Here is a 13882-nt window from a genome sequence, read left to right as displayed (position 1 = left end):
GCAACGATAGCGTTTTTATACTGTCACTATTTCATTTAGATTTAAAGTCATAATGAATTGATACAGTGTTCGAACATTTATAAAGACAGTAAAATTCACTCATTTTGGACATAAGTCAATCGACACGCTAAGTAGATTAACTTTTATAAAAACAGCTAAACTTGTTACACACATAATCATCATTATGACACGCGCTATTGAGCAATTACCGCCTAGTTTGTGTTTTTCACACGTCTGAAGGGAACAGACGAAAGAAAACTATAAGTCGAAATAAACAAAGGATAATAGTGTGAAAATAACTTTTGGGGGCTGAAAATTTACATCGAGATACTGAAAATATCGAAATAAAAATATCGAGATAAATATATATTTCCAATATAGATAAAGAAGGAAGAAAATCGGGACTTTCAAAATTTCATCGAGAAAATGAAATATCGAGAAAAGCGATGTCGAGATAACGAGAGTCGACTGTATAATTAATATAATTAAAGTGCATGTATATAAAAAACAAGGAAACAACTTATATGAGTCAACAGTTTCATTTCTGAAAGACTTTCTTTTTAGACATCATGATTCCATTTACTGATCAAATATCTATCAAATCTAGCATTCAAAATTTACAACATTAACTTTTTGCCATAAAACAAATATAAGTATCAAACATGCTTTGTGCAATACGAAAATGTCAAAAATGATTATTGATGCATATCAATATTATTCGGATCTTCCTTGACATTTGATACTGTAAACGTGACTGCCATACCTGGGTTCGTAAGTACCCAGGCCTGCTAATTGTTATTAAGGATAGGTACACGGAAGTTGTAAATATATCCAAAAAAGAGAAGTCGATCTTTTCATTCTTCCTGAAAGTTCATACCAGATATAAAAGTAAAACTGTATATCATCATTATGCATGTATACTAACAGGTTTTCTGACTACACATTGTTGAGTAAGTCAACGATAAAAACATAATTCATTTTATTTTTTTGTTCAAATTGTTTGAGAATATATAACAAAGGGAAATAAAGCTGGTATTGCTCTCGGCTTTTGGGGAATAAAACTTGACAAAATCAACTTGAGCGATGCAATCCATCAAACAGCACATTCAGGCAAAGCACACGGCGGAAAATTCTCAAAATATCCCCGAAGCAAGACTTAGTATGTTTCCCTTAGTAAAGATCTTTACAATACTAATTTTTTTACCGACTTTGTATGAAATCTTTCTAGACCTTCTTTAACATTTAACATAATCATTTCCCAACTGAATTTTTATCGACTAAGTCAGTAGAAAATAGATCATGAAAAAAGTAAAATACTCCCCTTATAGCCGGAAATAACCAATGGAAGTTCTTCCTTTGTAGAGGGTTATGGTCTTTATTTGACGAAAAGCAAATCACATTCACAGAAAATAACCTGTTTAACATCAGTTTTATAATTTGAATTCCGACATACATTTTGTTTATATATTACATCTGTTCTCCAACCTGGTATTTTATATTTGCTTTCTTTATACTCATCTTAACATTCTACAAAACTTTGAACTTTAATAAGCTCGGTGTAGTGTTGCATGCAGAAATTGCTCATTGTTTTAGGAATTGTTTTAAAATGAATGCTGGGAATCAGAACTGCATCGCATTCTATAATTTGTAAACAAACGCCGCCATCTTTGATTTTTTTTTTTTTTTTTTTTTTTTTTTTTTTTTTTTTTTTGGTTGTTTATTACTCTTTTTATTGGAAATGACCGAAAAACAGATTTATGAATTAAATCGCTTCATAACTTTTCGCTTCATAAGGTATATGTTAGTAGCAGGACTACTATGTAAAACTAAAGTTAGAGCGGAGCGGGCAAAGTTCTTTAGATACGACGCCAGTTGTATTTTCATTGTAGGCTGTATGGAGTATTGGTTCCTATATCAAATTATGCATTTAGTATTCCCGTGTTTCGTCCAACAACTTTTCTTGTGTATGAATATTTAAGTATTATGAATGCGCACAAATGACCTTGTGAAAAACTTAAGTCTAAATATCAGAGCTTCACGAAAATTTAGAATAAAATAAAAATTATTCTATGGCTTCATTTTTCGATCGATTTTCGATTAACATATAGATATTCATATGAATACTAGAAATTTCGAAACAAAGTGTAATCAAACGCAAACTGGAGATAAAATAGTCTTAGATCTAAAGTATTTGCAGCTGTTCAATGTTTTACAAGTTCTGTTAAACGAACCATTTAGTTTGTCTGTAAAAAACATAGGGCCACGGCTATAGTTGAATGAAGTGGAAACTCATCGATGATTTTAATTTAAGATGATGTGCAATCACTCCAAAGGAACGACCGACAATTACTTGAGGGCCGCAAAAGAAGAAAGATTGCTGGCTGAATTTTGCGTTCCGATTGTGGCGTTATCTTAGATTATTTTTAGTTTATATTTGTAAATATTTATTGTTTAACACTTGATGAGTCCTATTAGGAAATATTATTATCACGGAAAAACGTAACAACATTGACATAAATAGTAGCCGTTGTGGAAAATGACGCGTATATTTCAAAATATTCTCAAAACTTGGGACTCCATTAACCTGAATAAAAAATAACTATTTTGCTACACATAATTTTCTTATATTCATTTTCTAAATGGTATTGTGGTTGCGCTGCAAAAACAAAAACAATTTTGTAATTACTTGTGAAGTGGATCCCCCCATTCATCATACTTGGATGCTTTTTTTATAAATTACGGTTTTAAATTAGTCTAGAAAAATAAACTATAGTTATAACTTATGTTGTTGCGCCTATTTTATTGTATTCATTTTCTTACTAGCCGGTGAAATTAAATTCGGTATTTGAAATACAGTATTAAAAAGAAAAAGAGTAATAAACAAAATTATACCCTTTTCATTCAAAAATGGCGTCGTTTGTTTAAAAATTGTAGGCTACGACGCAGTTCTGATTCCTAGTCCTATGTTCAGCGTAATACATTTTTATGGGTTTTTCCATCATGATTTATTAGCTTATAAATATCTTACCTCCGTCATCCATTTGATCATATGACTTTCTTTTTTTTAAAATGTTTACCCATAAACTATCTGGTAACTGAAAAAAACAAATTACACGTTTAATTTTTACTTGAAACATTTGCATAACTAACCTGAAAGATCATATTTCATATTCTTTTCCATTCGTATTCTGTGTATTTCTCATTCACAAAAATGATATGAGCCTTTAACGGGGAAATATTTCACTTTGAAATACCTTAGTTGGGAAAAACCTTAAATTGTAAAGCTAATGTATTCACACACATACAAATAATACAAAACATATATACAATACTGCTTAGTTGTGTTTTTATGATCTTATCGAGATTGTTTATTTTAACAGATCCGAGTCTAAGTGGAAATATGTATGCCTCGTCTTTAAAGAAATAATCGTCTCTGGTAAATTAATATTAATTTTACAGTTCGTCGCATGAATATAATAACGAGCTTATCCCATTTTTACCATTTTAAGAAACACGTCTTAAAATATCCAAAAACGATTGTATCTGTTGTCCTTGGTCCATTTGAAAGAAAAATGCGTATGATTATTGGTAGAAAAAAATGAAATGAAACATTAAAGATTAGTGTACTATTTGATTGAAAAAAGGTGTTAATGGGGGAGGGGCTCAAATAGCAATTTATGAAAAGGATATGAGGAGGTTGCTCTCTCAATACGAATCTAACGGCATGTTCAAAATGGTAGTCAGAGCACTATATGATTAACCTTTTACCCCATGAGCATATTGCGAAAAATGGCCGTTTTCATTGAAAAGCCTCCTGTAACAAGTTCAAACTGTTATGAAACTATGAAAAATGCTTCAATACTGATGAAACTTGGCACAAATATTGACTACACCATAGCCTCTGTAACAGCATGCTCAATCGTAAATTTTCTGTTACCATGACAACGGGGGGGACGTCTCAAAATTGCCAAAAATCACTATTTTGCATGTTCTTTTTTCAATCAAAACTAATTTCAAAGTGCTGCAACTTCTCAATGAATTGAGATAGAGTAAAAGGCTTTTCAGCGTCGGTTTACTAGTTACCCTAAGATCGACCTGAGGCCATTTTTAGCCTGTTACATGTCCAAAATTTTTTTGGCGATGAGGGGGACTCCGCCCCCTTCAAACCCCCAAACAGAAGGGGCACATCCCCCTTCTGGCAACCCCCTGATGTAACATTTGGATGGGGGGCGGCGCCGAAAAAGTGGTCACTTTTTTTAACAACATTTCTCAAACGAAAACAAGTGTTTGGGGCCTAAATAGGGCATTTTTTTCACTGTTTGAGGCCTCAAAAGGGGGGGGGTAAAAAGCCGTCGAAACACGCTTGTATGAGGGAAAAGGTTAAGACGAGGAGGCCTCATTTGGCGGTCATTACTAAGTCAGTATCTGGTAGAAATATGTTATTATTCTTTTGCAGTTGCATTTCTTCGATACACAAAACTTAAAATTTTACATAAGTCGTGGGAATATTTCTTTACTAATTAGTGTTTAGTAATTAATTCAAAGTAACGAAAGCGATAAAGTATTTACGCAGCTCGTGATTATCAAAATCCTGTTGAAGAGTCTTTTGGGTATTATATTGGTAACGTCAATGTATCGACACAACGGTGAATCAAACATTACAGCAGATTCTAGATCACGTGATATATAACATATGATATATGAACATCTCCCTTGTTGTTGTTGTTTTTTTTTTGTTTTTTTTTTTTTGTTTTTTTGTTGTTTTGCTGTTGCTGTTGTTTCTTTAGCTTTTTATCCATTGGACGACTAGGTAATTTAAATTTAAATTTAAACGCATTTAAGGGGTCAGATTAAATCAAACCGGTGTTTTTATCATTGTCTCATTGTATAAATTATAAAACAAACTGTTTAAATTGTATACATGTACAAATACGATTTTACACGGGTCGTTCCAATGCAATAGCGGTGTTAATATAGAACTCAACATGAATCTTTATAATTTCTAACTTCGATCTCTCCTCATATGCTGAATCAAAACTTCCCTTAAAATCCATCCATAAGTGACAAAGTTTTGTACTGGACAAAGTTCGGACAGCTTCCAGAGCACGTGATATATAACATAAACATAAAAAATAAGTGTTATAATGCATGTAAATGTGTGTTTATACAAAACATACACTACTATTTCAGTTATTTATAGTTAGTTTATACGCCAACGTTAACCCATTTTAGGGGTCATATTTAATCAAATCGGTGTCATTGTATAAATTATAAAAACTGTTTAAATTTTATACAAATACGAGTCATTTCAATGCGGCATAGATGTTAATATTGTACTCAACATGTTTTAATTATATGAATCTTTAAGTTGTAGAATGATAAATTCTACCATCGATATATACAACTCTTCGTATGAATTAAAATTTCCCTCAAAACAATGTAACATTGATTGATTTGTTAATATGGTACAATGATCTACTTGTTAATGACGGCGATTTTCATAAAATATTCATTTAAGAAGATAAATATGTTTTACGCAATTTTTTTAGCAACATTTCTCAAACGAAAACATGTGTTTGGGGCCCAAATAGGACATTTTTTCACTATTTGAGGTCTAAAAAGGGGGGGGTCGAAAGTGCGTTGTTTCGCGTATATATGAGGTAAAGGCTTAAATATCCAATAACGATTGTATCTGTTGTCCTTGGTCCATTTGAAAGAAAAATGCGTAGGATTATTGGTAGAAAATAATGTAATGAAACATTAAATGTATGATGAGTGTACTATTGATTTATTTAATATGTTACTTTGGAGCTATCTTTGTTACATGTTTCTCGCTATTATAGTGAATATACATGTACTCCCATAATCTTAATCTGCTATCAGTCTAAAACGAAAGGGAGAGAATCATTCCGGGCAAAAAGATGATTTTATTGAACTTCCGTCTAATACTCATTTTTGTAGGGGATATCTCAGTTTTATATTGTAAGTAAATGGAAATGTCACATGACATATTGCTGTTTCTCGATTAGATGAATTTAACCTTTAGCCTTACACATATTTAACTTCAGGACAGACCACGGCCAAAGGTTTACAACCTTTTGCAAAACACGAAAATGAGGCAAAATTTGATTGAAAAAAAGGTTTTAATGGGGGAGGGGCTCAAATAGCAATTTATGAAAAGGATATGAGGAGGTTGCTCTCTCAATACGAATCTAACGGCATGTTCAAAATGGTAGTCAGAGCACTATATGAATAACCTTTTACCCCATGAGCACATTGCGAAAAATGGCCGTTTTCATTGAAAAGCCTCCTGTAACAAGTTCAAACTGTTATGAAACTATGAAAAATGCTTCAATACTGATGAAACTTGGCACAAATGTTGACTACACCATAGCTTCTGTAACAGCATGCTCAATCGTAAATTTCCTGTTACCATGGCAACGGGGGGGACGTCTCAAAATTGCCAAAAATCACTATTTTGCATTGTTTTTTTTCCATCATGTCGTGTATAAACGTTTGTATAGTTTTATTCATTCATTTGGGGTGTGTCTTGCATACATCAGCACATCTACCATGTTTAGTAGTATAGTCCTAATAAGGGATTTGTGTGTGAACATTCTCCTTTATGACCAACTACAAGGCATTTTGGCAAAGCACACGACGGAAAATTCTAAATATCCCCGAAGCAAGACTTAGTATGTTTCCCTTAGTAAAGATTTTTACAATACTAATTTTTTTTACCGACTTTGTATGAAATCTTTCTAGACCTTCTTTAACATTTAACATAATCATTTCCCAACTGAATTTTTATCGACTAAGTCAGTAGAAAATAAATCATGAAAAATGTAAAATACTCCCCTTATAGCCGGAAATAACCAATGGGGGTTCTTCCTTTGTAGAGGGTTATGGTCTTTATTTGACGAAAAGCAAATCACATTCACAGAAAATAACCTGTTTAACATCAGTTTTATAATTTGAATTCCGACAAACTTTAATAAGCTCGGTGTAGTGTTGCATGCAGAAATTGCTCATTGTTTTAGGAATTGTTTTAAAATGAATGCTGGGAATCAGAACTGCATCGTATTCTATAATATGTAAGCAAACGCCGCCATCTTTGATTTTTTTTTTTTTTTTTTTTTTTTGGTTGTTTATTACTCTTTTTATTGGAAATGACCGAAAAACAGATTTATGAATTAAATCGCTTCATAACTTTTCGCTTCATAAGGTATATTTTAGTAGCAGGACTACTATGTAAAACAAAAGTTAGAGCGAAGCGGGCAAAGTTCTTTAGATACGACGCAGTTGTATTTTCATTGTAGGCTGTATGGAGTATTGGTTCCTATATCAAATTATGCATTTAGTATTCCCGTGTTTCGTCCAACAACTTTTCTTGTGTATGAATATTTGAGTATTATGAATGCGCACAAATGGCTTTGTGAAAAACTTAAGTCTAAATATCAGAGCTTCACGAAAATTTAGAATAAAATAAAAATTCTTCTATGGCTTCATTTTTCAATCGATTTACGATTAACATATAGATATTCATATGAATACTAGAAATTTCGAAACAAAGTGTAATCAAACGCAAACTGGAGATAAAATAGTCTTAGATCTAAAGTATTTGCAGCTGTTCAATGTTTTACAAGTTCTGTTAAACGAACATTTAGTTTGTATGTAAAAACATAGGGCCACGGCTATAGTTGAATGAAGTGGAAACTCATCGATGATTTTAATTTAAGATGATGTGCAATCACTCCAAAGGAACGACCGACAATTACTTGATGGCCGCAAAAGAAGAAAGATTGCTGGCTGAATTTTGCGTTCCGATTGTGGCGTTATCTTAGATTATTTTTAGTTTATATTATTAGTTTATTGTTTAACACTTGATGAGTCCTATTAGGAAATATTATTATCTCGGAAAAACGTAACAACATTGACATAAATAGTAGCCGTTGTGGAAAATGACGCGTATATTTCAAAATATTCTCAAAACTTGGGACTCCATTAACCTGAATAAAAAATAACTATTTTGCTGCACATAATTTTTTTTTATATTCATTTTCTAAATGGTATTGTGGTTGCGCTGCAAAAACAAAAACAATTTTGTAATTACTTGTGAAGTGGATCCCCCCATTCATCATACTTGGATGCTTTTTTTATAAATTACGGTTTTAAATTAGTCTAGAAAAATAAACTATAGTTATAACTTCTGTTGTTGCGCCTATTTTATTGTATTCATTTTCTTACTAGCCGGTGAAATTAAATTCGGTATTTGAAATACAGTATTAAAAAGAAAAAGAGTAATAAACAAAATTATACCTTTTTCATTCAAAGATGGTGTCGTTTGTTTAAAAATTGTAGGCTACGACGCAGTCCTATGTTTAGTGTAATACATTTTTATGGGTTTTTCCATCATGATTTGTTAGCTTATAAATATCTTACCTCCGTCATCCATTTGATCATATGACTTTCTTTTTTTTAAAATGTTTACCCATAAACTATCTGGTAACTGAAAAAAACAAATTACACGTTTAATTTTTACTTGAAACATTTGCATAACTAACCTGAAAGATCATATTTCATATTCTTTTCCATTCGTATTCTGTGTATTTCTCATTCACAAAAATGATATGAGCCTTTAACGGGGAATATTTCACTTTGAAATACCTTAGTTGGGAAAAACCTTAAATTGTAAAGCTAATGTATTCACACACATACAAATAATACAAAACATATATACAATACTGCTTAGTTGTGTTTTTATGATCTTATCGAGATAGTTTATTTTAACAGATCCGAGTCTAAGTGGAAATATGCCTCGTCTTTAAAGAAATAATCGGCTCTGGTAAATTAATATTAATTTTACAGTTCGTCGCATGAATATAATAACGAGCTTATCCCATTTTTACCATTTTAAGAAACACGTCTTAAAATATCCAAAAACGATTGTATCTGTTGTCCTTGGTCCATTTGAAAGAAAAATGCGTAGGATTATTGGTAGAAAAAAATGTAATGAAACATTAAATGTATGATTAGTGTACGATTGATTTATATAAGATGTTACTTTGGAGCTCTCTTTGTTACATGTTCCTCGCTATTATAGTAAATATACATGTACTCCCATAATCTTAATCTGCTATCAGTCTAAAACGAAAGGGAGAGAAACATTCCGGGTAAAAAGATGATTTTATTGAACTCAATCTTGTAGGGGATATCTCAGTTTTATATAGTAAGTAAATGGAAATGTCACATGACATATTGCTGTTTCTCGATTAGATGAATTTAACCTTAGCCTTACACATATTTAACTTCAGGACAGACCACGGCCAAAGGTTTACAACCTTTTGCAAAACACGAAAATGAGGCAAAATTTGATTGAAAAAAAGGTTTTAATGGGGGAGAGGCTCAAATAGCAATTTATGAAAAGGATATTAGGAGGTTGCTCTCTCAATACGAATCTAACGGCATGTTCAAAATGGTAGTCAGAGCACTATATGATTAACCTTTTACCCCATGAGCATATTGCGAAAAATGGCCGTTTTCATTGAAAAGCCTCCTGTAACAAGTTCAAACTGTTATGAAACTATGAAAAATGCTTCAATACTGATGAAACTTGGCACAAATATTGACTACACCATAGCCTCTGTAACAGCATGCTCAATGGTAAATTTCCTGTTACCATGGCAACGGGGGGCGTCTCAAAATTGCCAAAAATCACTATTTTGCACTGTTCTTTTTTCAATCAAAACTGATTTCAAAGTGCTGCAACTTCTCAATGAATTGAGATAGAGTAAAAGGCTTTTCAGCGTCGGTTACTTGTTACCCTAAGATCGACCTGAGACCATTTTTAGTCTGTCACATGTCCAAAATTTTCTTGGCGATGAGGGGGACTCCGCCCCCTTCAAACCCCCAAACAGAAGGGGGCACATCCCCCTTCTGGCAACCCCCTGATGTAACATTTGGATGGGGGACGGCGCCGAAAAAGTGGTCACTTTTTTAACAACATTTTCAAACGAAAACCAATGTTTGGGGCCTAAATAGGGCATTTTTTCACTGTTTGAGGCCTTAAAAAGGGGAGGGGCAAAAAGCCGTCGAAACACGCTTGTATGAGGGAAAAGGTTAAGACGAGGAGGCCTCATTGGGCGGTCATTACTTAGTCAGTATCTGGTAGAAATTTGTTATTATTCTTCGCATTTCTTCGATACACAAAACTTAAAATTTTACATAAGTCGTAGGAATATTTCTTTACTAATTAGTGTTTAGAAATTAATTCAAAGTAACGAAAGCGGTAAAGTATTTACGCAGCTCGTGATTATCAAAATCCTGTTGAAGAGTCCTTTGGCCGGCTTTGGGTATTATATTGGTAACGTCAATGTATCGACACAACGGTGAATCAAACATTACAGCAGATTCTAGATCACGTGATATATAACATATGATATATGAACATCTCCCTTGTTGTTGTTTTTTTTTTTTTTTTTTTTGTTTTTTTTTTTGATGTTGCTGTTGCTGTTGTTTCTTTAGCTTTTTGTCCATTGGGCGACTAGGTAATACGCCAAGGTAAACGCATTTAAGGGGTCACCGGTGTTTTTATCATTGTGTCATTGTATAAATTATAAAACAAACTGTTTAAATTGTATACATGTACAAATACGATTTTACACGGGTCGTTCCAATGCAGTACCGGTGTTAATATAGAACTCAACATGAATCTTTATAATTTGTAACTTCGATCGCTCCTCTTATGCTGAATCAAAATTTCCCTTAAAATCCATCCAAAAGTGACAAAGTTTTGTACTGGACAAAGTTCAGACAGCTTCCAGAGCACGTGATATATAACATATCGTGATATGTATCGTGACAGAAAAAAATGGCAATGCACAGCCCTAATAAACATAAAAATAATTGTTATAATGCATGTAAATGTGTGTTTATACAAAACATACACTACTATTTCAGTTATTTATAGTTAGTTTATACAGGTAATACGCCAACGTTCACCCATTTTAGGGGTCATATTAAATCAAATCGGTGTCATTGTATAAATTATAAAAACTGTTTAAATTTTATACAAATACGAGTCATTTAAATGCGGCATATATGTTAATATTGACCTCAACATGTTTTAATTATATGAATCTTTAACTTGTAGAATGATAAATTCTACCAACGATATATACAACTCTTTGTATGAATTAAAATTTCCCTCAAAACAATGTAACAGTGATTGATTTGTTAATATGTTACAATGATTTACTTGTTAATGATGGCGATTTTCATAAAATTTTCATTTAAGAAGATAAATATGTTTTACGTAAACCTGATATTTTCAGTCAGTCAAGTTGAATGAATTATATTATATAGATTTATATTCATTTCTTCTTCTTTTTTTTCTTTTTCTTTTCTTAGAAAAATATTACATTTCTAATTTGATTATCTGTACTTTTCTTTTTGTATATTATTTCTAATCTTTCTTACTTTGAAATAATAAAAAATAGCGACTGGTTTTTTTTTAATCATATAAATATATAAATGTATATTTCTTTCCATTAATTTATAGTATTTGTACTGTGTAGTTAGTTATTATTTATTATTGGATATAATTTTATGATTAGTATGATATTTTATCGTGTTATTATAAATGTTTTACTAGTCTCTTATAATTCAATGATTGAATGGTCATGTACTTTTTTGTGTTTTATGTTTGCTTATGAATTTTATTTGTGTATGTACATGAATGAGACTTAATTAAATAAATAAATAAATAATAATCCATTATATGTTACAAATAATTTACCTTTATCTTTCAATATCAAATATTCCATTAAATAGCACTAGTACTTCAGTGTTTCCCAAAATATTCCTAAATGCAATGTAATTACATATATTTTATATCTTTATATGTAATATAATACATTTTTTCGGCGCTTCCTTGTTTGTTTGATAATAGATCTTACATTTTATCGCTATAGTGTATAATTGCACATTCCCTGAATGTAGTCGCGTAAAATGGGGGTTTAACTTTTTTATACACATGTCAAAAAGGACGTTTTCTTTGCGATTTTTTAAACTGTAAATATTTCAGTTCCTAACACCAGTATACTTTTATAGAATATAGCGAAATGTTCGTTTGTCTGCTATTGAAATGCTCATTTTTTATATTTCATTTGAAGTTCCGATTTTGATGTAAATTAGCAAGTGTAATTACTTGGAAGAAAATTGCGAACCTGGTTAGTTTAATTATTTTTAAATAGACGTGATACATACTAATGGACAGGATTCAGACAACTACAGAATTATGTAAATTAAACATAAGCGAAGAACCATTTTTTCAGTCGTCTAGCTATTGTTCTCGTCCCCCCTACAACGCGTTGCGGTATTCAAGATACGCGCTTGATTGAAAATCTATCTAATCTAATCACTTCATTGCTCTTTTTCCCTTAAAAAGAATATAAAATACGACAGTATATTATGGCAATTACATAATTATATAAATCTTTGTGTGTTAGAATTTATAAAGCGGTTACTGACATTTCACTTCAAATGATTTTGATTATTTTAAATAATGGGTTGCTAGTAAAATTGCCTTTTTGACACCAATTTTGTTCTCATTTATCATTTTAATGATAAAATTTAGCTATTGATCAGTAAGTAAATAAGAATAATCAAATTTTTATAATAATCGAGTACATTTCACGCTAATTGTTAGACGGACCCTAAATGACGTCAGTATGGGCGCCGCCATTTTGAAATGGACGTCACGTCAGGTTACAACGTAAGTCAACGGAGAAAAATATAATTTTAACATTTTTACCATATTACTGACTTTATGGAAAAAATGAAAAACATGCCTAGAGATATTGGCGTCAGGGTTAACATGACACTAATTTAAATGATTTTACTATTATATTTAATATTATAAAATGGAATATTCAAATTTGGTGGGAAAGACTATTGAATAATTTAAGGTTTAAATTCATGAAATGTGTGTAAGCTATCGATGACAATAAAATAGTCTCTTATAAATCTGTTTAGAACCACCATATATTTTGTTTTAATATATGGGGTCATTTTTCAATGATTTCAAAACATTTAATGTTACACTGGCACTCCCATGCAATCTGATCCAGGATGTTTGATCTTCCTCCAGTACATCTTAAAAAGATGAATGGCTTAATTTTTTTAAAGTACCTTTAAGGTAGACCATGGGTAATGGGCACCATAAAGAACTGTAAAATTGACAACATAGGACAGTTATATGTCTTCAAGGTCACCTGTATGCAAAATTTAAATAAAATTTACCGTGTGGTTTATGAGTTATGGATATATTTCTGAACTAAGACCTTGCCATTTGAAGGGCTTATTTTCAGAAATGAGGAAACTGTAAATAATCTGTAATATCATCATTATAAAAAATGTTTTTCTATTGCTCATTGTTAAGAAACAAATAATAACATTCAGGTAACACATCACACAAACAAAATGTTTGTTTCTAAACAAAATGTTCTTAATATGTATAAAAATGTTTCCCTACCCCACCCACTTTTAACACTAATTTTACCATTTCCCTATCTAAAATGCCTTATTCAAAATATCCCTAAAATTTACCGAAATGAGGGTCTGTTTTCAAACTTTGCCTAAATTTTTTCAAAGGTATATTAGTTGATCATGCGAAATATAAAATACTTTTACCGTGTAGTTTTTATTTTATCGAACTTTGAAAATATCTGGTATCATATTTGTTATAAATTTTGGCATTATTTAACAAAAAAAATACCTAAAATAATTATATAATTAAAATCAAACTTTTTTCTTCCATAAGGGATCAGAGAGATACATAAATAATGTTAAAAAGAAAAAAAGAAAGAAAAAAAAAGTTGCC

The 13882-nt window shown here is 31.3% G+C and overlaps 1 long non-coding RNA gene across 1 annotated transcript; it reads right to left on the bottom strand.

Moving 5' to 3' along the window:
* Positions 1-841: 841 nt before the first annotated feature.
* Positions 842-12034, bottom strand: LOC132722967 (uncharacterized). The gene is made up of 3 exons (XR_009624684.1): positions 11798-12034; positions 8443-8509; positions 842-863 (listed from the first exon to the last, which is right to left on the bottom strand). It is a non-coding gene; the product is annotated as an uncharacterized LOC132722967 (long non-coding RNA).
* Positions 12035-13882: the final 1848 nt, after the last annotated feature.

This window comes from Ruditapes philippinarum, unplaced genomic scaffold (assembly GCF_026571515.1).
Source record: "Ruditapes philippinarum isolate M1 unplaced genomic scaffold, ASM2657151v2 ctg822_1_1_1_1, whole genome shotgun sequence".
NCBI classification, from domain to species: domain Eukaryota; kingdom Metazoa; phylum Mollusca; class Bivalvia; order Venerida; family Veneridae; genus Ruditapes; species Ruditapes philippinarum.
Note: the sequence above shows the minus strand (reverse complement) of the source record. Positions and strands in the feature narration are given on the sequence as shown.